The sequence below is a fragment of the Mus musculus genome, chromosome 13 (genome assembly GCF_000001635.26).
Source record: "Mus musculus strain C57BL/6J chromosome 13, GRCm38.p6 C57BL/6J".
Lineage (NCBI taxonomy): Eukaryota > Metazoa > Chordata > Mammalia > Rodentia > Muridae > Mus > Mus musculus.
Window position 1 is genome coordinate 58,740,968 of NC_000079.6, and position 22,634 is coordinate 58,763,601.

A 22,634-nucleotide genomic window follows, 5' to 3' on the forward strand; every position below is an offset into this window, starting at 1 on the left:
TGATTGTCAAGCGCAGTAATGACAACTGACTGAGCATTTAGGTCTGATTTATAAGGAATGCTGGGTTTGCATTAGTGTAGTAGGTTTAAAATAACATCCATGCATTAGATGATATTCAGATTTAATGGAAAAATAATGACTGCATTAAATCAGGGTTTATTGTTATGGAGAGTTTTAATTTGGCAGGACCGCTTTCCTTTTGTGATCTGGAAAGAGCTCGATGGAGGAAGGTGGGGCTTCCATGCTGGCTATTGACCTAGATCCATTTTCCACTCACCGGGGCATGAGTTCACCTTTTAAACAGGTAAACCTTTCCCCTCCCTTTTATTCTCCCCTTTCAAGTCGGTATCCACTTCTTAAGACCTTACGGATTAATTTAAAAGTAATAAAAATTAAACAGATGCCATAGTTCTTCTTTGCTTTATGAAATGGAGTTTCCATTGTGGGTTTTTTTTTTTTAAAGAGGAAATGCATCATTAGAGCCTGCATTATTTATCAGAGAACCTAATGAAATCATCCCAACAATAGCTGAAGACACACAGCCTGGTGCTTGTTTGAAACATTGCCTATAAAATCTGGTTAATCACCGTGGGACCCACACTTCTACTTCATCGCATGGTGCTAAAGTCGTGGAGGTTTTATGTAAAAGGCTCAAAAATATTTCTCCTCTTACCAGTGTTTTTATATCCATAACTCAGGGGTGATCATGAAATACCAGCCTGTGCGAGTGGAAGCTGGGCAGTTAGCAGATTTCACCGTACCAAAGATCGAAAAGGTTGTTTCTCATTTCTTTGTCTCTTATCTCTGTGGTGCCTTTTAATTTATTCATCTTTCCACCTGTGTAGGTTAACTTGTTTTTATAAAGAAGGAACAGAGCAAGAATGAGGGAGAGAGAGGGAGGGAGGGGAGGGAGGGAGGGAGGGAGGGAGGGAGAGAGAGAGAGAGAGAGAGAGAGAGAGAGAGAGAGAGAGAGAGAGAGAGAATATCTCCATTTGCTATACAATTGTCTGCAGTGTTACCCACAAGGACATGAGGTCAACAGTTGGGCTTGTTGCCTCTGTCCCCACCTCAATCAGCTTAGCGTCCATCGAGGACTGGGCTTTGAGGTTCTAAGAAGGCTTGGGAGTTCCAGGGTCAAAGGACAACTTGAGGCACCTGGGCTAGGACCTTTGTCTCTCATGCCAATGTCACAGAACCCTCACCTTGCCTCCTGACCAGTATCCCTGCATCTCTTCTCTCCCTCACTAACCATCTCTTTCCCTCAATGTGACTTCACTCTGAGGAGCGTGAGAGCTGGCAGGTGGGCTTCATGGGTGCAGAAGTAATCCCTGTGTATCCAGACATCTGAGGAAAGCAGAGCAAAGGTTTCCCCTGGTTTAGCATACCACTATCTAGTGACCGGAGATATAGTTTGGAGTCTAGAGTCTTGCTGTTTCCTAGGTAGCATATGCAACAGCTTTATAGAGGCAAGAGACACAAGAGCCATGGACATTTTCTTACTAACCCATGATGACCAGGGTATCAGGTTACAGTGCAGATAAAGGGTGGTTATCTTTATAGCCACATAGCCCTTTCGTGGCCTACTTTTAACCTTTCCTGGTTCTCTCATTAATCCTTTGCCTTTGGGATCGTATACACAACAACCTATTGCTTGACCCCTCTTTTGTACATAGCAAGAACACAGTGATCAAGAGGGTCACCACCATACTGTACTATCTACCCTCTGGCCACACTTGGTGGTCCTGGATGGGCAGCTCATACACACTTGCACAAGCAAGCCTGTACAAGCAGGCCTTCCCCAGTCTCTCCAGGTTGTGGTGAGCCTTGGCTATGGTGCTTGTGGGTGTATGAACCTCTGCAGAAGAAGGAAAACGTGAAGCTGCATGGCTGGGATACCTCTGCCCTGGAAGCTGGCTGCTTGTGCCTTTTCTGGGATGTACCTTCCCAGGACTCTACCAGGCCCATCTTTCCTTCTGAGCTCCCTGTCTAATCACATTTCTGTTACTGCAACCACAAAGAGCCTGTTGATTAACAGTGCACATATTCATAAACGAGCATCTAGCACCCACGAAGTGTCATGCCGCGGCAGGCTCCCCCTTCCCCCACCTTTTTTTTTTTTTTTTTAAAGTCTAGCTATCAATGCATTTTTTTTTTTTTGGTACTTCTTAACTGTTTAGCTTTTTCCAGGTAAGATAAATAAGGAAAACTTTCAGTTTCTTAAATCTATTATTTGGTGTGTGTGTTGTGTGTGTGTGTGTGTGAGAGAGAGAGAGAGAGAGAGAGAGAGAGAGAGAAAGAGAGAGGAGAGAAAGGAGAGAGGAGAGGAGAGGAGAGGAGAAGGAAGGGAGGGAGAGAGGAAGGAGACAGACAGACAGATATACACGCATAGAGAAAGAGACAGAGAGAGACAGAGATAGAAACAGAGAGGGAGGGATGGAGGGAGGGGAAAGGAGGGAGGGAGAATCATTATGTAGCTGTGACTGGCCTGGAATTCATTGTTTAGAGTAGGCTGGCCTCAAACTCACAGAGATCCACCCCACCTGCCTTTATATCTCGGTTTGCTTGGATTAAAGGCTTCTACCACATGTCCATCTGATACTTACTTTATGTATATGTGTATTCTCCTGTATGAGTTTATATGCACCACGGGCATGCAGAAGCCTGTAGAGGCCAGAAGAGGGCACTAGAGTCACTGCAACAGGAGTTGTAGATGATCATGAGCGATCATATGGGTGTTGGGAACTGAACCTGAGTCCTCCATAGAGCAGCAAGTACTTTTAACCTCTGAGTCTTCTCAACAGCCTCACCAGAACTACAGTTTTGGCTTAGTTGGTTTGGAAACAGTAGGGAAGAGGGCCCTAGGATTGAAAGGCCAGTTCGGATGCCCTGCTCTCAAACCTGGCACTTGACAGTGAGGGTGAGCTTCATTCTAGTGGTCAAGATCAGATAGATGTGTGTGGTAGAGCATCATTCTGATAACAGAAGTGTTCTTTCTGGCTCTGGTTATCTGTTGTTCCTGATAGAGAGAACGGTTCTTGTTCCTTCCACACAAACTCAGGGAAAAGCCCTGCTGCGACTTGTCCCTTCTCACTGACACTTAGCTGGAGTTGGGAAGGGCTCTCATGTCGTCTGGTTACTTTTTGATCTCTGTATGATGAGGGTAGCTCTTGTCGTCCTGTTGTCCTTTGTGAAACACCTCATGTTGTCAGCCTTCCTCTGGCTTTAGTATCCACTCCTAGTGCGTGGTGGAGAGGGGAGAGGGATCTCGCTCCCAGTCAGACTTCTGCATCTGCTACCCGATTCTTGCTGATTTTGAGCTTGACACCTGAGAATCAGCTGCCTGTTCTTGATATTTTTCTGACCCTCAATATCTGTGTCCAAAAGAGAGGATCAAAAAGTAGAGGAAAAAAAAAAAGAGAGGACATATTAATTAATATCTCAAAATATACTCTCTCCAAATAAGCCAAATTCTTCTGTCCCTTATAGTTGACTGTAAAGTTAAAAAAATTACTAAGTTTACTGAAATTTTGCTAAGAACTTTTTGATAAGTAGTATAGTATCAAAAAACCCATCTTTTCTTTTCTTTTCTTTTCTTTTCTCCTTTCCTTTCCTTTCCTTTCCTTTCCTTTCCTTTCCTTTCCTTTCCTTTCCTTTCCTTTCCTTTCCTTTCCTTTCCTTTCCTTTCCTTCCTTTCCCTTCCCTTCCCTTCCCTTCCCTTCCCTTCCCTTCCCTTCCCTTCCCTTCCCTTCCCTTCCCTTCCCTTCCCTTCCCTTCCCTTCCCTTCCCTTCCCTTCCCTTCCCTTCCCTTCCCTTTCCTTTCCTCCCTCTTTCTTTCTTTCTTTCTTTCTTTCTTTCTTTCTTTCTTTCTTTCTTTCTTTCTTTCTTTCTTTCTTCCTTCCTTCCTTCCTTCCTTCCTTCCTTCCTTCCTTCCTCCTCCTCTCCCTCCTCCTCCTCCTCCTCCTCCTCCTCCTCCTCCTCCTTCTTCTTCTTCTTTTTGGTTTTTCAAGACAGGTTTTCTCCTTTATGTAGCCTTGGTTATCCTGGAACTCAGTCTGTAGACCAGGCTGGCCTCAAACTCAGAGATCTGCCTACCTCTGCCTCCTGAGTGCTGGGATTAAAGGTGTGCCTTCTTGGCTGTGTATCTTTTCTTATAGGGAGGATAAGTTAAGTTACTAATGTCTATTGAGGACAGTGCATAGCTCATAAATTAAAGTTGTCCTCAGTTACTGAGGACATGGGATCATTCTCCTCAACAAGGAAAACTGGCCCTGGATGGTTAGTTGACACTATGTGACTTCTCACATTTGGTGGTTGCTTGTTTTAAACAGCAGTCCACATGTCAAGTGCACTGGGAAGAAGTGTTTACCCTTGTGCTATTGCCTCTTGTATTTAGATAAAACCTGTGTGTGTGTGTTCTCACCAATCAGAAGATGAGAATAAAGATATTATTTCTTGCCATTAACATTGGTAGATTCTCATTTCCTTAAAAGAGAGAGAGAGAGAGAGAGAGAGAGAGAGAGAGAGAGAGAGAGAGAGAGAGATCTGTTGAACTTGGGTTTTGCTCTCCACAAAAATTTATCAGGTATATTTTCTTTTGAATCTCCGCATTTTAAAACTCATGATTGTAATTTGTCCTTTGGTTGAGTGTATGTTTTGCAAAAAAACGTTTATTTCTTTAAGCTTTGTGTGAATGACATAATGGACACAAGGTGATTGTTTTAGCACAAAGAGTGGATTGTTTCTAACAACAGAGAAAGTACTAAGTGATTGTGTAGGGTGGGCTGGGGAAAGGACCCTGCTTACACTGGAGGAAGTGGGGTGAGTTATTATAAATGCATCAGTTATCAGATGATCTGGAGGTAAGGTTCAGGATGAAAGCCTTTCTGTGCTGCTTGGGTCTAGGTTAGCTCATTACCTAGCAGTGAATTGTGTTACTATGTCAGCACCATGGCAGTCAGGGCGCAGGAATCTCAGTAGCTGGCGTCTGATGTACCTGGCTGCATTGGTGCACCAGAGGCTGCATGTTCCAAAGCGCTTCTTCTAAATGCCACCTCTGACACGTGCTAAAGGATGAATTCTAGAATGTTCTCATCCATAGATGTACGAGCTGACTGTGGACACCCGAATGAAGACAACGAGGGTTTGCTGATGCAAACTTGACCAAGCCAGCTCAGTCAGTCAACTGGGTCTCAAGGGCAGGAGTGAGGATTGAAAAGAAAAAGACAATTAGGCAACATTATAACATGACTCCAGCCAGTGAGGACAGGGTCAGTGCTTAGATCAAAGGCAAAGTGACTAAACAAGGCAAAGAACAAAGAGATCACACCAGGTAGTAATCAAACAAAGCAATGGAAGTCCTAGAGTCACTGGATCTGGGGGCTTCTCAGGATTACCAAGACAAAAGGGAAGTCACTCATCCCTTGGCTGCATTCACCTTGATCCTTGCATCAGCCCAAATGTGAATATTCTTATCTGAGCCTACTTCCTTGAGCCCAGTGACAAGTACCTGCCCAATTTCTATAAGGGTACCAAAAGCTCTCCACACAAACTCTTCACACAGAACCCGGATATCAGGTTGAGAAAGTGAGAAGAGATGGCTCTGAGAATCAGAGATGAAATCTTGGTCTGAGAATGGCCTGGCGGAAACAGCAGCAGCCTCACCTGCAAGACCCTTCCTTGACATGGCAATGGCTATGAACACTGGATCTTGTTCCTGCAGCAGGGCCATTTGGATGACTCTCCATTGCATCTCTGTATTTTCTCCTGAGTCAACCCCCAGGAGGAAGCAGGCAACTGGCCCTAGAGAGGATGGTTCCTTCATTCCCATGATGTGTGTGGTAGGGCAGCTCTCTGACACAACAGGATAGATACGATATGGGAATGTGTATTGCTAAGGTCCATGGTCAGTTATTCCTGGGAAAGGCCAGGCTCAATGGGCTTTTTTACCACAAGGCTGCTAACATGGCTGGCTGGCTGGAACTGCTATAGGACTGTAGGTGCCTTCCTCCTTATTTTCTGAAGGAATGTTTTTAAAGCACCACCTCACACTCACTAACCCAAGGCATCAAGACTTCCCACAACTTCTTTTAACCTTAACGGACTAGCTTCTTATGCCCACATGCTACAACTCTTTAAGTATTACAAAGAGACCCAGCCCACTGTGGGCATTGCTACCCCGGGGCAGAGCAAACCAGTAGGCAGTGATTCTCCATGGTCTCTGCTTCAGTTCCTGTCTTGAGTACCTGCCTTGGCTTCCCCTTGTGATGGACTGTGACCTGTAAGACAAATGACCCCTGTCCTTCCCCAGGCTACATTTGGTCAATGTCTTATCATAGCATGTGAGCAACCGAGAAACAAACTCAAGAACAGTTGGATCATTACTCAATACCAGCAGCACCTAGCCGGGGCTTTTCAGGCCCCTTCTGCAACCCCAGAGACACTTCTGTCATAGAGTTTTCCTGACTAAAGCATCTCCATTTGTTTTTGGGTGAGTGGTATAACTTGCTTGATCAAGTTAATGGGGATTTAGAAAAATAATTTTAAAGGATAACATGAATGAGAGACATTACATACCACAGATACAGGCAAAGACCCAGATTCTCTGATACCTCAAAACGAATGTCCAGCTTATTTTCATAGCACAACATAAGAGCACATAATTCAACAACCGAACAACGGCTGACCTTTAAACGCTCTCAGCATAGAAGATTGTTTCTATCTATATTCATAGGTGACGTCTAGACTTTAGGTCAGAGCCATATTTCATTTGATAATTGCTAAGCTGAAGATTCTATCTTTGCGTCCAAACCCAAGGCCCTGTTTCTCTGGCAGTGTAGGGAAATGTAAGTCATCTGTTGCTTTAAATCAGCACTGAAGGGTTAGTTTCAAAATTTCCATCATACAGCGTTTCTATTTCTAGCCCCTCTGCCAGCTGCTTTCTTCTTATCCCTTAGCTTCTGTAAAACACAACGTTAGCATGAGATAATCGTTGCACTTGATTTTGGCCGTACTATGTGCTAGGTTGTGTGTGTCTGTGGAGGGCTTATGTCTCACTTCTCTAGTTATTTATCTACTTTCAATAAAAGCCCTTGTCCTTCTGCCCAACTCACAACCAGGCCCAAGTGGCCAATGAAGTGAGTGTTAGTTGTGTCTTCCGAAAGTTAACTCAGCTAAGAGAGGCCCCTGAGAAGATGGGAAACTCCAGGTTTTTCAAAAGGAGTCATAGCAGAGGGGCTTCTACCTGGCCTGACTTCTCAGCCTTCCCTCCACAGCAGTGGAAGGATCGTGTCTGCTTTATATACTCATTTTTGTCTCTGCTACTGTGGACATCTTTGCCCTCTGTGGGACTTGTTGCCCTGGTTTCTCTCCTTTCTTATCCCCGCCCCATTCTCTCCCCATTTCCAGAACCTCTCCTGCACTATGTGTTCGCACCCTCACAGCTCTTCCTAAAACAAAAGAAAACAAACCAACAAAAAACCCAAGTACATTTACAAAACAGAAGCATAAGAAAAGAAATGAAAAATTTGAAGTCTTTGATTAACAAACTTCTTTCCCATGGTTTCCCTCCCACCCCCACCCATGGTCACATGTTTATGCTCTTCCAAAATTCACATTGAAACCCAATTACTGATATGACAGCTTAGAATGTTGGCATATGGAGCCTTCCTGAGTCTGGGTCATGGAAGATAACCCTTTGTGGATGAGGCTAGCGCCCTTTTAAAAGGGGTGTTCGTGTAACAATATGAGTGTGAAGCAAGGAGGTCCCATGGATGAGGACGGAGTTTCTGTCTCTGCCAGCCACTTGATCTTGAACTCCTCAGCCTTTAGGATGGGAAAAAATCCATTTCTACTGTGTCTAAACTACCTAGTTTACGGTACTTTACAATGTGAATTAGAATATTTGTCCACAATCTCTATTTCAAGTCCATATCACTTCCATTCATCCTTCCAGGCCCATTGCTTTTTATTTGTTTATTTTTTCAATCTTCTTCTTTCATTGGAATTATTCTGGTCAGAGTTACCAGGGTTTTGTGCTGACAAATTCAACAGATACAGCAGGTGGTGTTGGCACATACATTTAATCCTAGCACTCAGGAGGCAGAGGCAGGTGGATCTCTGAGTTTGAGGCCATCCTGGTCTATAGATTGAGTTCCAGGACAGCCAAGGCTATACGGAGAAACCCTGTCTGAAACAACAAAGCCAACCAACCAACCAACCAGCCAACCAACCAACCAACATCCACTGGTCCCTTCCGATTCTCCTCTTGAGCCTCTCAGTCCAGTTTCACAGGCAATTTAGCAGCATCTTTAGGGATCAACTTCTCTTTCTTGGCTTCTTATCCCGCCCCCCACACCTTTAGATTTACTCTTTGAAGTTCCCTGTTTCCAGAGGGAGCCGGGCATCATGGTGGGATGGCATGGCAGCAAGCAACAAGAGCAAGAAGCTGAAAGATCATTTCTTCAACCACACACAGAAAGCAAGGGAGCAAGAAAGTGGGTCAAGGTTACAAACTCAAAGTCCAGCCTAAGTGACATACTTCCTCCAGCAAGGTTATACCTCCTAAAGGTTCCATAACATCCCCTACCAGGACCAAGTAGGGACCAAGTATTCAAAGAGAAGAGCCTATGGGTGACATTTTGTTCAAACCACTATAGTTACTTATGGGAAGCATGGATTAGTCAAAAGCAGTTTCATCACTGAAAATCCCATTCTAGCTTGAGTGGTGATTACCAAGACTACAGCCATAGAGCTCTCTTTCCAATGCCCAGGCAGCTGGACAGGCTGGGGGTCTCCTTTCCTTAGCTGCCATTACTGCTCATTTAACAGTGGGGAGGGAGGGACCACAGTAATCCTCTAGGTTTCAGGGCCTTCCTGAGGCATGACTTGTTTACTTCCTGAATCTTAATGAGCCTCTATGCAGGGTAGAATGTTTGAATTCATAGGAAACTGCCAGATAGCAGTACTCCCCCTTTAAGAGAATGTGCTCATTGGCAAAGAGACCATGCAGCAGTCTCTTTCTAATGGCATTGATTCTCAGTCTCCATAACACCAAACAAGGAAAAAGACTTCAATACATGGGGAACATTTCAGACTCTAACTATGGTAACTTTGTTAAACCTTATTCTGTTTCTTCCCCCCCTTACTGAGTTCCAGACACTGAGTTTCTGTTTCTTGCTGACTCCATTTGCCTGGATTATTTCCCTCTGGCTTTGTTCAGGGATTGATTCTCCTCTCTAACTTCCCCATCCTTAGGTGCCCATCTGTAAATAGCTTGGTGTCCCACTGTCATCTATGATTATATATACTATGTATTTCTCCTATGCTGTTAATCACATTCTACAATCGTGTCCTCATTTAATGTCTGTCTTGGCCATCAGAATGCATGCTACATGAAGCTACATGCATTTCATGGTGTCTGTCTGTATGTCAAGACTCTAACATGATCTGTTTTGGACTGTGGGATAATAATAAGGCATTGAGTGTATTAAACAAATGGCATGACATGCTTAGGTTAGAAATGTGGTTATTCACTTAGAGGAATCGTTCACCTTGGGTTGGTTAGATAGTCCCTCGTTCTTCCCACAGAGCAAGCAACACCCAGGTCTTTCTTACAATCTCTTTTGGTGAGAAGACCCCTTTAACCACGCTATTCGGAAACCATCACATGTTCAGATGGGGTGTTCAAAGTGTGAACATTTACAGTGCTTGAAATGCCTTTCTAATGAAACATTTTATGAGATTTTTTTTTCTCTTTCATGGCCAACTTTCCCACTTACTTCTAAATTAATGCCTGAAAATATTCCTCCATTTGACTTTCCAATGAAAGCACTGCTAGTTAATGCTGACTCCAGGATGGAAAATGTCCAGATGTTATGAATGTAAGAAGGGGGTTTCATCCTGTTATGTAAGGGCCAGGAAGGAACATAGGCATCCTTCTACCCATGGACGCCTAGGAAAGAAATGTCCTGGGTTTGTGGTCCTCAGCATTGTTGGTTCTGGACTTCTAGGATCTTCCATGCTAGGGATAACAGGCAAGTCCACACTCAAGATAGAAAGCTGCCTTCTTTGGAGGTAATCCTGCCATTATGTGTAGGGTAATTTCTGAGCCTCAAAGTAGCCTTCGAGTGATGCAAAACACGGGCTCTTGTAGGGCAGCAGGTCCTCAAATGCCTCCTGGCTTGCTGATGGTGGAGCCATACTGTCTGACTCTTAGCTCTTTGTCTTGATAGCAGGGCAACCTTGGCCAATTTCCTCAAGCCCTTTACACTTGGATTTTTCTCAGCTGCCAAAGGCGATGTAGCTGTGTCTATGTTAAGATGTGTGGTAAGCGGCATAATGTATTAGATGCTTTGTAAGTGTTACTAATTCTCGCTGCTGTTCCTGTCATGACTGTTGCTATGTACTTTGCCTTGCAACTGAATATGTTGACAGGCTCTCAGTAGTCAGACTTTATTCTGTTAGAAAATTGTCTTCTCTGAGCCTCTTACTCTGTCTACCCTTGCCCGTTTTCCACACTCTGTTCTTGACTGATAACTTCGTTTGTCTGGATTTCTTTCTCGTGACCTTGGAGTATCTGGGATATGACGGTGAGGGCCACTGGTAAGATGCACTTGTGTATGATCTTGGATCATCTTCCTGGGATATGATTGGTAGTCCCACAGGTAGGAGGTATTGTGCTTTCCTGTCCTTCCTGAGCCTCTAGGACCATCAGGGCATGAGACGTCCCCTGACGAGGGAGAAGTGATGGAATAAGACCTTAGTCTTATGAGTAGTAGTTCTCAACGACTTGCATTTTTAGCATGGAGCCAAATAAAAGGAAGATGTACCAGGTGTTGGTCAGCATTGGCACTGCCTTGTGTGGGCCGAAGGACACCAACTATCAGGCAGAGAAAATAGGACCGTGCTTATCGCTGAAGCACTTTGCAGTCTTAGCTCCTCTTCTGCCTGAGTCTCCTCTGCCTCCAAGTTGACAGAATTTGGGTGGTGGCTCTGTCTGTGGTAGACCCATTAGGCTCTTAAACATAATTGGAAACAGTCACAAGTGTGGGTTCTTTGCCCTCGGTTGAGCCTGTGGCAAATGTCTCGGTATTTATTCAGTTATTACCGTAACCCAGAAAGTATGCAGGCCTGTTCTGGTGCGAGGAGGGCAGTCTGTCCCGTCCTCTCTCAGACGTTAGATAGCTCTTCGCCGTTGAGAAGGTCATCATTTCAGTTTGCTCCAAGTATCCTCATTCTGTTGTGTTTCTGTTTAAAGCTTTGTATCATCCCAGCAGAAACCCCTCTGTCGATCCTTTTGGTTGTCAGCGGCTGGAATGCTGCATTGCCGGGAATGGACAGATGCAAACTGGAATACCCAGAAAAGATTTCCTGTGGCATTTACTGCCCTTTAGGATTTCCAGACCAGCGTGGTGCCCTTCTCGGGCAAATGTGATGTGTGGCGCTGTGTGCTCTCTGTGAGTGAGGAGCCTCTCACACCTTCTCAGAAGCATCCTTGCCTGATGGATGCATGCAGTTGGCATGACTGTGGAGAGATGGGAGCCCCGTCTACACAGACCTGGTGCAACACATCCTGACCACGAATTCCTGATTACTTTTCTTTTCTTTTTCTTTTTCTTTTTCTTTTTCTTTTCTTTTTTTTTTTTTTTTCCGAAAGCTTAGCTTGAAGGCCCTGCAGATCTTTTTTCTTAAAAAAAAATTCCCTGGCAGGCCTAGGAGCCAGGAAAGATTTAATTTCAGACAAGAATGTTGCTGTTTGTATCTCTGAGTTCTTTATTTAATTACAGTAACACATTGTTTAAATTAGGTTTCCTTTGAAAAGAAATGGATGTTTAATTGGAGGGGAAAATATTATGTGAAAGCAGACCAAGCTTTGAGACACTGGAAACTCTGCCCCTCTGTCCCTCTCTTCTGCCCTCAGGAAGTCTGTCCTTCTTGGCTGGTAGCTTTGTACCAGGCTCAGCTCGGCACCCTCTTCTCATGGTCACTGAAGGTCCAGCCCAGGTCGACATTGAGGTGGCCTTCTCCTGTCCTCTGAAGAGCCTGTTTAGGATGGAATAGAGCTCCTGGCTTTTCAGATCCCTCAACTGAGAAGAGTCTGTTTGGGTGGCAGATTAACCTGTCCTAAAGGCCACCTAAGATGTGAGGCACCGCCTGGCTGCCCACTGGACAGTGGGCCCCAGCCCTGAAATAGTGTCTGTGAGGATTCCTCAGCTAAATGTTGTCCTACCTTCCCCCTTCCTCCCTTCTCCCTCCCTTTCATATCAAAATTGTCACGTAAGACGGTAGGGATGACAGACTCGATGGTGTATTTGAATTAAACACATTCTTTCCCCCAATAGTCACATCCAGAAATGCGTCCCAGTCCCCAAAGGTGACATCACACTGAGGTTTGATTTCTGGGTGTCTGAAATACCTGCTTGAGTAGGTAGCCGAGCTCATAGGTTAGATGCAGAGCTGGGTCAAAGTCCCTCTTTGAGTTTTGATGCCTTGCGATTTTCTGGTCATTGCTTCCCTTATGAGGCTGTGCCCCTGTGTAGCTGAACCAGAACGACTATCTACCTTTCTTCTCCATCACACTGCAGCATCTACACGTGCAGTTGACTGAACAATCATGTTATGTTTTGTGAACATTCTGCAAATATTTGTGGAAGGCCCGTGTGAAAAAAATACCATGCTAGGGCTTTGTATGGCAAAGAATTTAGAACCTTGAACAAACCTCGGTTGAGGCAGAAGGAGCTAGTTTAGGATAGAGAAAAGGTTAACAGGGTATGAGTGGAGGGGTAGGGGGTAACAGTTTGCATTTGAATAGATTTGGGGTAAATAACTTCACAGCTATCCACAGGAAGCTTGGGCATCTGTCACAGCAGGAACCAATGCTCTCTTTCTGTTGCAGCTTCCTGCAATGGTGGCCTTTAGGTGCTGTGACTTCTTAGGCTGCTCAGGCCTGAGCCAGGGTTTTGAAGACAGACTCTGGATTCGGAGCATCACTCTTAGGTCACCACATCAAGCTCGTCATTTCGCTCCTAAACTGTGTCTTCAGTGCTCCCGCCTTTGCCGTCCATAGCTCCGTTATCATGTTTGATGCATGAGAGCAAACTTCCCTGTTGTCTTGCCGGTACCCACGTTCTTCACCGGAAAATGTTCTGCAAAGGCACAGGATCCTCTCCCAGGTGTCTCTAGCCTGGGAGAAGCAATCTCGGCCATCTTAACTAAGTCTCCCTCAGTTGAGATACACGGCAAGCTTTTCCCGTGGTGGTGGACGGATAGATGGTGGCAGTTCTCAGTTTTGAATATGTGTCTGTCTCTCATGGCCTGCTCAGACCCCATGGACATGAGGACATCCAGTTGGCAATCATGGGACAAATGAATCTGAGCTCATAGGGATAACCTTCGGGGGAATCAAATATGTGCTGGCAGCCATCTTTTCTGACAGTCACCCACACTTCCTGCTTTCGAGTGTCAGTCCGTAAAAAGGATCACAAGTCCCTGTTCTCGGAGGCATCAGTAGCTCCTTGTGCATGAATGTCTGTGTCAAACCTTTCCATCTCTCCTTCTGGGAGGGTTCAGCTTGAGTTCGTGAGCTTAGATCCGTTATCTTCATTGGGAGCCACTTTGCTGTGGGATGTCAATCATGTTCTATCCATGTTTCTTAAACATTTTGAAATGGTTGCAAACCCCAGGAAGGGCAGTGAGTCTCAGATAGATGGAAAGTGCCGAGCAAGTCTCAGATAAACGGAAGGTACCAAGGCTGTTTCAGATGGAAGTGGTCCTTGTTGCCCTGTAGGAGGCCCAAGAGTAGAACTGTCATGTCCTCTTTCTGAGATCTATTTTTGATAATGTTTGTGTTATATTTATTTGTTACCAATATGTTCACTTATTTGGTCTATGCCTTTGCTTACAAGGAGCAAACCTTTCAGATGGAGCAGCACCCCGACAAAGGCACAATTGCAGCAGCCTGTTCATTTCAGGGTTCTGTTTAAGGTGCAGGCGTTTTTCCTCAGTCCACGGGCATGTCTAGCCTTTTTATCTGGAGGCATCGTGCTGTTATCTACAGAGATCACACTGGAGAAATGCTTGATCAAGTTACAAAACAAAGCCTCTCTCTCTCTCTTCCCCTCTCTCTCTCTTCCCCCCCCCCTCTCTCTCTCTCTCACACACACACACACACACACACACACACACACGCACACACTCACCCTGGAGATGTTGGAAAATCTGTTACTTTGTGTTGGTCTGTGTTCCTAGCTATCCTTGGCTCCATGTGGCCTGCAGGTGGCAGAGCAATTATTTAACCTATTTTTAATTTTAGTTCATGAAGTAATAGAAAAATAGATCAACTTTCTGAATGTGCTCTGAGGTAGAAAGGAGAAAGGGGGAGAAAGGAAGGGAAGGAAAGGGTTCGCTTAGATAATGTAGTGGCCGGTTTTGTATGTGCAAACACACAGACACATAAACATACATGTTTAGCTAAAAATGAATGTGCAAACACACACACACACACATACACACACACACACACACACACACACACACACACACACACACACACAGACAAACACACATGAACAGGAAGAAACATGAACACAGACACACAAAACAAGCACACATATATCCAACGTGGGGGGGGGGAGAAAGGGAAAGAGAGAGAGAGAGAGAGAGAGAGAGAGAGAGAGAGAGAGAGAGCTTGAAAATGGACAAGTCATCTCGTTCTTTCTACCACTTGAGTTGGAGAAGGGGAAGTCTAGCTCCCTTCTCATCTTCCTCCAGAATAGGAGGCCTCAGGGTAAGAGCACCCTCTCCCTCCCCCATCACCTCCTGGCTAACTTCAGATTTGATTTTCAGTTGTCCTTCTGTAGAAAGCTGCTTTGCTCTTCCAAAGCCAGACCTCCTCTCCCTGATTCATGGAAGCACACATCCGTGGAATCCATCCGGAGGGAGATGGAGCCCAGGCGTGAGAGCGGAGCACCTCAGACTGTGCCCAGCTTAGGCAGCTGCTCTGCTGTGGACTGGATGTCTGAGCAGGGAGGAGGCGGGTAGGTCAGCCTGCAGGGAGGAGCAGGGAGGAAGCAGGTTCCCACCTGTGGGCTAACACACTATCACTGCTCCTGGTAGAACGGGCCACACACAGCTCCTTGGCTGTCTTGATACTAGCATCCAGATAAAGCATGAGAACGTCTCCCATCTTGTTCCAGATCACTGTATGTGGTTGCCTAGTGGTAAATGAAAACAGAATGGAAAGGAGACGGGGAGGGAGAAGTGGGTGAGAGGTGAAAAATCGCACCAAGCTGGCGATAGGCAACACCTCCCTCATGCTCTATTGCATTCTGTCAGAGAGGCGCTTCTGCTACCACCACCTTTACTTAGGCAACCAAGGGTCAAGGGTCAAGGAGTCAATAGCTTTGTCAAAGTCCACATAGCTCCAGAGAGCCAGAGCCAGGTTTCATGGGAATGTGGTTTGACTTTTGAGCCTCTATTACTATCTCTTCTAAGAAAGACAACGTTCACAAAATTTATGTAGGTGCTGAGAGACATAAGAAAGGATGTGTTCTTTCTGCTTGGCCGTTCTCCTGTATAGGAGGTAGCCATGGCGCCCAGCTGGAATGGCATGATCCTGAAGCCCCACTTCCACAAGGATTGGCAGCAGCGAGTGGACACTTGGTTTAACCAGCCGGCACGCAAGATCCACAGGCGCAAAGCCCAGCAAGCAAAAGCCCGGCGCATTGCCCCTCGCCCCGCTTCCGGCCCCATCAGGCCCATCGTGAGGTGCCCTACAGTTAGATACCACAGCAACGTCCGGGCTGGCAGGGGCTTCGGCCTGGAGGAACTCAGGGTGGCTGGTGAACACAAGAAAATGGTTCGCACCTTCAGCATCTCTGTGGACCCAAGGAGGCGACAAATCCACTGAATGAATTACTGTAGGCCAATGTGCAGTGCCTGAAGGAGTACCGCCTCAAGCACATACTTTTCCCCAGGAAGCCTTCTGCTCCGAAGAAGGGAGAACTTAAGCTGGCCACCCAGCTGACAGGACCTGTGACACCCATCTGATGTGCACAAAAAGGAAAGGCCAGAGTTATCACAGAAGAGAAGAACTTTAAGGCTTTTGCCAGTCTCTGAACGGCCTGTGGCAATGCCCACCTCTTTGGCATCCGAACAAAAAGGGCGAAGGAAGCTGCAGAGCAAGACGTAGAAAAGAAAAAGTATTGCATGGACGGAGAGTTGCAATAAATTTTCCAGAAAGGAAGGAAGAAAGAAAGAGAGAGAGGGGGGGGAGAGAGAGAGAGAGAAAGAAAGAAAGAAAGAAAGAAAGAAAGAAAGAAAGAAAGAAAGAAAGAAAGAAGGAAAGAAAGAAAGAAAGGTGTGTTTGGTCTGTGTGTCTACAATGCATGCACATGTCTTCCTGTCCATGAACATGTGTTTGTGGGGTATGTTTTCATGTCTATTCTTACCTAAATGTGTATGCATATGTTTGTAGGTTTCCATATATGTACAATAGTGTACCACGTAATATTTAACAATCCACTTCAATTTAATTTTAAAAATGAACTGTAACTTAAGAGAAGGAAGCCAGGCGTCTCATCGGTGAGTTATGCATTCAGTAGTGGCCGCCCACATCTGTCTCACTCAGCACCAGCCTATCATCTTCCTTTGTATAGTTACAGTCTCCGTGTTTGCACACTGGTGAATTATTTATCATAATCGCCACAATGTATCCCTGGATAGGTTGCTAGAAACCCATGCTTGGCACTTAAACCACATGCTACTTAAACATGCAGTTTTTATAAAGCAGATCTAGGATGTGCTGTGTCACTCCCTGACTGCCTGGCTTGGGGTCCCAGAGCAGAGGTGGCACCAGGCAATCACACCACGAAGAATCCGCGCTTACCTCCAGCAGCCTCTGTACTGCCGCAGTACACATGACTCCTGGGCACTCCTTTTCCAGGTTAGGATTTTCTTATTTTGAGATACAGTCACTGAAAGAGTCGATCTGAGCGGGTTCCCTTACATTCACTTTGTTCCTTTTCTTTTTATCTTACAGAGAGTGAGCCCTTTCTGGGGACCGAACTGACAAACCTGGTCAGGTCTGCAAAGCTATGTAAAGCTGTGAGTCACCACAGTGGTGTGGCTACTCAGGTGGTGTCCTCAAGGGTCTGTGGTGGTTAGGAAGTGCCAAGTGGCTTAAAGTTAGGGATGCCCTTCGTTGTCACTACTCACTGTGGCGTATGGGATTCCCATGGGAATCACCGGTTGTTCGACACTCTGCCAGAGCAGATGTGAAGTTGGCTCTGGTGGACTCTGAGGCATGATGGGAGTGGTTGGCTCAGCCATGGGCAAATATTTTGTCACTGTGGTGGTTAAAAATGGCTGCTGCACTGGTTATAAAAAGCAGGTGAGGGGCTGGAGAGATAGCTCAGTGGTTAAGAGCACTGACTTCTTTTTCAGAGGTACTGAGTTCGATTCCCAGCAACCACATGGTGGCTCACGAAAATCTGTAATGGGATTGATGTCCTCTTCTGGTGTGTCTGAAGGCAGCTACAGTGTACTCATATACATAAAATAAATAAACCTTTCTTTTTTTTTTTTTAAAAGCAGGTGAATGTCTAGTTCTTTTAAAACTTCTCTATGCCAGGTTCTCCTTTGCCACCTAAATCCAGGAAGTCTGTCACCAAAGTGCCTTTTACTTGGTCCTGAAAGGTGCTGTGCTATGTGTAATGTTTATGATGAGGAAATTTCACCACTACCACCATCAAGAAGTCTGGAGTCAAGTGGTTTCTAACGATGAAAACAAGGACCAAACATCTTTGCTTTTCCCTGCCCCTAGGAGTTAAAGCTTGCCATACATGGTCTGAGGAGGCATTACAGAAGGACAACGTTAGGAGAAAGAATTTCCTCACAGAGCTGCTTTTAAGTAGGAAAGAATTATCTAGAGAGCCATTCCTAAAGCTCCCATTGGCCACAATTAGAGTTAGGTCACATGGCCATGCATTGATCTCTACATGGGCCAAGTCTAACAAGCCAAATGATTTTGTTTAGGTTACAAATTAAGAAAACAAAACAAAACAAAACAAAGCAAAACAAAACCAGGCTCTGGAGAGATGCTTCAGTGATTAAGAGCACTGACTTTTGTAGAGGACCTGGGTTTGGTTCCCAGCACCCAGATGACAGTTCTCAGTCATCTGTAACTCTAGGTCCAAAGGACCTGATACCCCGTCTGGCCTCTGAGGGCATGAGGCCTGCCAACAGTGGAATACATGTGTGCAGGCAGACACTCATACACATAAAATGGAATTGCAAAGGAATGGCCTTTATGGGCTTAAACCGTTAAAAACAAGCAAAAGCAAATTAACACTCATGTGATAGTTGAAATTCAAATTTCAATGTTCATAAATAACTTTATTATTCTCATACAGTCACACAAGCCATTTAGGTATTGACGGGGCTGCTCTTGTGCTACTCTGATAGAACCCACTCAGTTGCACAGGGCACATGGGTCTCAAGCAAAGCAGGACGTGGGAGATTCAAGGGTGCAGAGTGGAGGGCATTCATTGCACGTTAGGTTGGGGTTGATTTTTGGAGGAACTTGCTAGGAGATGGAAGGTGAAAAGGTAGGTGACTGTCCGAAGCTGCAGTTGGATGAGGATGGGACAGGAGATGCAACCTTGGAATGATGTGATTGGCTTTTGAAATAGACATTGGCTCTGTATCTGTGTGTGTGTGTGTGTGTGTGTGTGTGTGTGTGTGTGTGTGTGATCAAGAGAGAGAGAGAGAGAGAGAGAGAGAGAGAGAGAGAGAGAGAGAGATTTATAAGCAGATACTTCAGACTGGGTGATGCATTGAAGGTCAAATCGACTTCTCAAAGATATGTGGGTGGGGGGAACCAAGGCCAAGGTACCAACAAGATCAATGTCTAGCAAGGGCTCCCTGCTTCATAGCCCTCTTCCTACTGTCCCCAGATCTCTCCAGCCTCTTTTCTAAATACACTGATCCCTAAAAGAGGGTGACGACCATAACCAAATTACCTCCTGAATCTTCTACCTCTCCGTTCTGTTCAGCTGGTCACTAGGCTTCAGCAGGTGGATTGGGTGTGGGGGAAGGAAACTCAAAGATTCAGATTCTTGGCCTGTAATGTTCAAAAGAGAGCGTAGAGAGAGCCAATCTTGATGTGGAGTGCGCAAGGTGTAACAGCGCCACAGGCTTGAAGGTCCTTGATCTGTGATCACAGGGACTTTAAAGATGGAATTGCCCATTAAAAATAAGGAGGGCAGTGAAATATACACCTGCCATTCATATCTCACGTAGAAAACCTCAGGTGGCAGCCAGCTGGGACTGATGCTTGTAGATCCCCATAATCTCTAAAGATTTTATTAATTTATTTTTATGTGTGTGTGTGTGTGGGGGTTGCCTACAGGTATGTTAGTGTCTCATGGAAGGTAGAAGAGGGCTTAGGTCCCCTGGAATTGGAGTTGCAGATTGTTGTGAGCTACCCTGTAGATGTGTGGAGCAACCCCTAATAAGTGCTCTTGGCTGCTGAGCCCTTGTCCCAGCCTGAGGTTCCCATAGTACTAACTAATGTTTACTACTCAGATGACACTGAGGTCAAGTGTGAGTTGCTCTTTGTCATTGGTGCAGTAATTAGGGAAAGTGCTTGTTACTCTAACCTGCTCCAACATTCAGTATCTCATATACAGAAACACATTGCCTACCTGTGTGACAGACCAATGTGGGGATCTATGGTGAGTGACAGATGGCCTTCCCCCACAAAGTCATTCAGAATTGGGGCTCATTCTACCTCGTGTGTGGAGCCCTTGGACTTTGGACTTTCATACACAACTGATGGGTGTGGAAGTAGGGGTGAAGGTCAGCATTATAATTGACACGGCTCAGAAGTAGCATATGTCATATCTGCTGCTCTTTCATTGGCATGTCTAGTTAATGGCCCCACTTAGTTTTGAAGGAGACAGGAAAGGTTTCCAGGCAACCACTCTCAGGACTGGCTGTGCATGGGAAGGGAAAAGTGGATGTCAGCAGGCTGTAACTTTAATTCTTTCAAACCCGATTTTAAATGATGCTTTAACCTCCCTTCTAGCCCACCACCCACCAGAGGTGGTGGAAAAGAAAGGATATGGGGGAAGTGGACCTGTTTAGGAAATGGTTCTTTGGAGCAAATCCCATCTATGCTGTTAGGAAATCAACAGTTCACAGGTCAGCAGCCGCAGATCAATCCACTCAAAACCACTTCTCAGGTATATCAGCAGCCCAGTTCGGCAGTGTTGGGATAGCATTGGGGGTGGCACGACCTAACAGGAGCAGTCAGGCTACATGAGCAGGGACACCAGGGGCAGTCCTTGCCTGTGCCTCTCTCCATGAAGCAGAGATCAGAGAAGATTTGAGACTAAGAAGTGTTTAGCTATACAAGCAAGCCAAGCTCCTCTCACAGTCCCTTGAGTCCTGTTTACACTCCCTCCAAATGTCACCTGTCCTCCACCGATCTTGCCTCACCATGTGTCTTGTTCACCTCAGCACATGAGTTTGTCTCAGCTGACATCACTCTGTCAATCAGCCCAAATTTGTGGCAAGAAGCCACAGCACACCACTAGAAGTTTTTTTTTTTTTTTTGAGGGGGTGTGTGTTTTTCTCTCTATGGAGTCCTGACAAATGCAGCTCAACTACATAAGGTAAGGCGGACCAATACAGGCATGCCGTTCTCAAAGAATCCTGCATCACGTGTCATGTGCTTGCTTTAGCATAACCTTTCACCTGTGTCTGCTTCAGGAAAACACTTCTTCACCTGTTTGTCCTAGCAAAACACCATCCATCCAACACAACCAACTCTCCAAAAAGCCCTTAAGTTTCTGCTTCAGCAGACAGCTGGCTGTCTTGGGCCCAGTAGCTTTATTGCTCATAGGTCAGTATTTACTTACAGTTTCCTTACACTTTACTGACGTCATACACATTACCTAGAAAGTTTTATGTGCCCTTAGGTTTGGGTCCCCTGAGCTGTGTTCGGTACATCGCTTTGGAAGATTTTGATGACCTATAGAGTCCCGAATGAAGATGCTCTGCTCAGCCATCCAGACTTCTGGTTGCCATGTCTGCCTGCATCTTGAGTACTGCTCTCTCTGCCAGCTTCTCACAGGCTCCACACTAGACTTTATTTTTGATTTCTTTGTTTTGGTAACAGACTCCTACAGAAATTCACAGCACAAAACGCCTACCCACCTTAAATGCTGGTGTTTTTTTTGAGGTCAGAAAGCTGGCTAGCATAGCCAGGAAAGGTCATCTCCATCCATGGTAACTAGAGATTCAGCTTGGATGCTGAACTGTGACAAACACCCGGAGGATGGAATGTCTGATCTTTCCTGCTTCGTCTATGTAAAGACGACCGTTGGGACTGTTGGGACTGTTGCCTGAGATGTTCTAATGACAACCTCACTTGGTTTGGGCTTCCTCATAGTGTGGCAGGCTTCCTCATAGGATAGTTAGAAAATTTTGAATGGTGCCCCATGCATCTGAGAGCAAGGGTTTTGACAAACAGGCAGAAGTCTCTTATAATCTCTCATTCACTATTATTTGCAATCATATAGTGTGTGACTATTGCTCAAGGTAGTCATCAGCCTACTTCAAAATCAGGAGGTGGGAACCTAGACTCCACTTCTTTATGGGAATGATTTCAAAACAGACACATCTTACAATGTGCACAGGCTGCCATTAATTGTGCTTATATACAGAGCACAAAGCAGCCATTCACCTCAAGGAGGAAATTTCATCAATACTCTAGATATCGCTAATTTATGATTTCCCTAATCATCTGTAGGAAGTCTGAGAGAACTAAAGTGAACACGGACAATCCTAATTTCTCAAACCTATAAAGTCTGGCACAGTAGCTTGGTGAGGAAAGGCACAAGTTGCCCTGCCTGACAACCTACGTTCAACCCAGGGGACCCACAAAGAGGAAGGAGAGAACTGACTCCTGAGGTTTGTCCCTTTTTTAAAATTCTTTTTTTGTAATCTCATAAAGACTTTGAGACATTATGGAATCCTCGCCTCTGCCCTGCAACAGTTTCCAGTGTCTGGGTCTTCAGCCTGGCTGAGGTCCAAGCACTTACCACAAATGGGATCCAGAATGTGTCAGGATTCTCACCTGGGGTTGTGTGGAGTTCTGGGTGCCCATGACCTTGCATAGGAATGCATATTTTCACTAATCTCTAACTGAAGTATAGCTATTTCCTTTGATTAAGAGTGCAGGTTTGTCGGGCATGGTAAAATCCTTTAATCCCACTAGGGAGGCAGAGACAGGTAGATTCACGTGAGTTTGGGGCCAGTCTGGTTTGCATAGTGAGTTCAAGGCCAGGCAGGGCTACATAGTATGACCCTCTCTTTTATTTTTTAAGTTGTCATTCTTACAACTTTGGAGGCTGAGGCAAGACGATTGCAAATTTGAGGCCTGCCTGGATGTTATAACAAATTCAAAGGCAACCTAAATTGATCCTGTCTCAAAACAAAAATAAGAAGGATCTGGGATATAGATTAGTGGTAGTGTACTTGCCTTGCATGTCCCTGGCTCTGTCCCTAGGATGACAAGAACAACAAGCACACAGGTAACAAACCCCGATGACACTGTCAGCACCTCTGACCCT

General features: G+C 45.4%; 1 long non-coding RNA gene and 1 pseudogene across 1 annotated transcript; one reads left to right on the forward strand and one right to left on the reverse strand.

Annotated features, from left to right (window-relative positions):
- Positions 1-106: 106 nt before the first annotated feature.
- Positions 107-21,344, reverse strand: 4930455J16Rik (RIKEN cDNA 4930455J16 gene). The gene is made up of 3 exons (NR_045469.1): positions 21,217-21,344; positions 2,604-3,371; positions 107-837 (listed from the first exon to the last, which is right to left on the reverse strand). It is a non-coding gene; the product is annotated as an RIKEN cDNA 4930455J16 gene (long non-coding RNA).
- Positions 15,544-16,237, forward strand: Rpl13-ps2 (ribosomal protein L13, pseudogene 2; annotated as a pseudogene).
- Positions 21,345-22,634: the final 1,290 nt, after the last annotated feature.